We start from the raw sequence: 3,844 nt of genomic DNA on the forward strand, positions 1-3,844 counted from the left end.
AGTTAATAATTTGCTTCAAGCTAGCGATCCCACTTTGGGATATGTAGAATGGCGCTTGAATATACTTCTCCCCTTCTATTCCAGTTTTTGAATGATAGATATTACGAAAAAATTTCAACCTCAGGTTTTGTCTATGGTCTTTCCCGTCTTACCATTTAAGTTTACTTTTACTTTCCCTCCTCCTAAGTTGACAGTGCCAATACCTAACACGAATCGCACTGCCCTATTCTGTATGTTCTCGAGCGTATCAACCAGCTCTTTGCTGCAGGGATCCCAGAAAACACATGCGTACTCCTACATTGAGCGCACACAGGGTGTCGGAACGAAATGTTTTTCGTTCCGTTTTTTGTTTCGTTCCCCAGAAAAAAGTTCCGTTCCGTTTCTGTTCCAGAACGAAAAAAAAAACGTTCCGTAACGGTTCGTAAGATATTTTTTTATAAAATATATAAAATAAACAGTAATAGAATACTTAATAAAATTTATATAATAATAATTGATAAATTATTAATTAGGAACGTCATAATTGGGTGTTTACGTACCAAAACTACCATATGCAAGAAACTTCGAAGAAAAGTAACAACAAAAACTTAGTATTTATTTTTCCTCCTATTTGAATCCCGCATTATCTTTAAGGAAGTGAGCACGATTTCAGAAGCAGCAGATCATCGAGTGTATTCTCCGACAAGCGAGACCGCTGATCCGACAAAACAAACTTCAGTGCAGAAAATGCCCTCTCCACCCTAACTTGTGTGGCTGGCACACCAAGGGCCACTTGTGCTAACATGTATAGCTCCGGTTGCCGCTCTTTGCGCTCTTCCCAAAATTTCAACATATTTGTGCTTCTTGGAAGGCACGGCTCTTTGTCCAGCATTTCTAGCAAAAGTACCATGTCCGATAATCCTGGCTTACTTGTCAAACGCGATGCAGTTCCAGCCTTAGCTTCCTTCGTTTTCAGAAACGCTTCGAGGGCGTCCTCCGGTTCTTCAGAAGTTGGCGCAGCGGTGCTCTCTGAAATGCAGCTGCTACATTGCTTCTGCCGAAGTCCTGTGAAGGCTGTGATTCGCTTCCAGGTTTTGCACAGATGCATCCTCGCTTGATATTTTTGATCAGGTGTCAGCAGAAGGAGATAGCGGTGGTCCATGTACAATGCAGCACAAAAGATTTTCGTACTGCAGAGATTTCGTTCTCGTTTCTTCATGGACTGAACCAGGGCCTGTGCCAGTGGCGACGGTATCGCTGATGTCTTCATGGAACACGTCAGCCAAGCACCATAGAAATCTCCGATTGTCAGTTGTTCTGTCTGAAGCACCTTCGTGGCTTCTTGTGCTGGCTGAAGGGATTGGATCAGCCCTTCTAATTTGCCCACATGCTGTCAGTCCAACTTGCGGTCTGTTCGCGTGAAAGGAAGTCTTTAGTGAAGTCCTTCAGTTCAACGAACCTGGTCAACATGTTCAATGTCGACATCCGGCGTGTCGGGCAATCAATAATGTTAGTGCCCTTCAGCTTGACTTATCAACACTAACTAAATGGTGCCAAAAATGCAAATGCAAATAAAGGTAGAACAAACTAAACACGTCCGATTTTCTTCCGTAACTAGATCAGATAGTTATATTTATCTAATAAATGACTCCGAAATTCAGACGGTTTCATCCTTTAAATACCTGGGCGTAACATTGACCTCCGACTTAAACTGGGGTCCCCACATAGAAAAAATCACTTCGAAGGCGTTTAAAAAGCTTGGATTGCTTAAACGTCGCCTTCATCTGGCTAATCCTGACACGAAGCTTCAGGCGTATAATACCCTGATTCGCCCTTCTCTCGAATACGCGCCAATAATATGGCATCCCCACCAAATTGGAATTAATAACACAATTGAATCAGTGCAAAACAAAGCCGCTCGATTTATTATGTCTTCATACTCGCGATACCAAAGCGTTTCTGCCTTGAAACAGCAACTAAATGTTCCCCCTCTCACCCTGCGCAGGCAATTTTCAAGGTTATCTTTTTTCCATGCACTGTACCATAACCCATCGGCCTTCGCTCGCAAATTTATTGTTCCGGCACCATATACTTCGGCACGCGTAGATCATGCTTACAAATTTAATCCCATTTCTGCCCGCACAAAAAAATATCAGAATTCTCCTCTTGTATTGGCCATAAACGAATGGGATTCTTTACCTGCAAACCTAGCCACACCAACAGACGCTTCTTCTTTTCAAACAGCACTTCTCTCCTTTTCAACGACTGAAAGCAATATCTAACTTTAATTTCATTGTGTCTGTTATGTTGTAAACATATTGGTTCTTCCCTGTACGACATTATACCGCTTGTTATTGTTTGTTTCATTGTTTTGTTTAGCGTTGTACTGTGCGATTTCGGAGTGCAATTCTTGTATTACTGTTTTTCTTGCTATTCTGTTCACACGATGTTATTTTTTATATAATTGTATTATTAGTGTGTTATACCTCAATCCCCCCTATGTAATGCCCGCCCGGGCCCTTAGGGTACTTAAATAAATAAATAAATAACAATAACAGGCTTCCTTAGCCCTAGCTTTCTTATCAAGCCCATTGCACTTTGTACGCGCAGTTTCTTCACATGTGCGCGACACAGTGCAACGAGGGTGTTTGAACCGGAGTCCTTACGAGCATCGCTGACTGCCAGTTGCAGCGTGTGCGCAGCACACCTGACGCCTAACTTAAAATCGGCTCCATCAAGATCAAGGCACTCGGCGTGTTCTGAATCGTCCAGCAGAGAGCCGCAATATCCAAATTCAGGGTAGCCGCTATCGTCATCCTGGTCTGAACTGGAAGCGTCGGGTTCATCGTCTGTTTCACTAACAAAGCGAGCAGCCTTTAGCATGTTTCCACCGTTGTCAGTTGTGACACTGTACATCTGGGTGACACTGAGGTCGTAGCGAGACAGAGTGTTTTTCACCTATGATGTCAAATGCTCTGCAGTGGGCCTATCGTAAAGCTTCTTCATGGCCAGAGATTGAAGAATTAGTTTTCCATTTTCGGCGTACTCTGCGTTGATGCCAAGCAGAGCCCTGTCAAGTCGCGACGCACTGTCCATTTTTAAAGAAAACATCCGATTTTTCAGCCACTGCGAAATGTCTTCTCGCTTGCTTTTTGCTTCTTCCTGGACCCTGTCCTTTACAGTCTCTGCTGTGATGGCTCGCTTAGCATTGAGCGCTTTTAGGACCGGATCGATTATTTTCCGAAAGCCTGAGTCATCAATTAGCCGAAATGGCCGACCGTTTCTTGTGACTAGTTCAACGCAGCTATTCATGATGCTGTCCTCTGTTATTTCGAGCGAAACACACTTCGATGAAATGGGTTTAAACACGTTCTGTATATCCACTTGCCTGTGCTTTGCCGCAGGAGAGTCTTCCGCCTCGTCCGACGCAACATGCTTTGTAGAGTGGGCTTTGTCGGCCTGAATGTTGTCGTACACTTCCTTGTGGTGTCGCTGCAAATGACGCTCGAGGTTCCCACCATGGTCGCCCGACACAACGTGCTGGCAGTCCTCAATCTGGCATGTCGATGTCTTTGAGACGCTGTCATACTTGAAATACCGTCGAGCGCGATTTGTTCTGTCGCGTCCCATCTTAACTAGCTGCAAACGTTGTTACTAGGCGCTTGGGAGGTGGCCGAACATCAGCAATGTTTGCTTGGAGTCAGTCGTAAAAACGTAGTGGACGCGCACTTCACGGCTCGCTGAAGGTGCCTTTCTCACGCTTGCTCGAGCGGTTCGCGTTACCTGACCCGCCGGATGTATGACGCGTGAGATATCGTGTTCCACGCCAGCGCCGCCGCGCCATCGGGGACCGGGGGGGGGGGGG

General features: G+C 45.1%; 1 pseudogene; it reads right to left on the reverse strand.

The window, feature by feature from the left end:
- Positions 1-628: 628 nt before the first annotated feature.
- LOC144164060 (uncharacterized) lies at positions 629-3,632 on the reverse strand (annotated as a pseudogene).
- Between the last annotated feature and the right edge of the window lie 212 nt (positions 3,633-3,844).

The sequence above is a fragment of the Haemaphysalis longicornis genome, unplaced genomic scaffold (assembly GCF_048455015.1).
Source record: "Haemaphysalis longicornis isolate Haplotype H1 unplaced genomic scaffold, Haemaphysalis longicornis Haplotype H1 scaffold_13, whole genome shotgun sequence".
NCBI classification, from domain to species: domain Eukaryota; kingdom Metazoa; phylum Arthropoda; class Arachnida; order Ixodida; family Ixodidae; genus Haemaphysalis; species Haemaphysalis longicornis.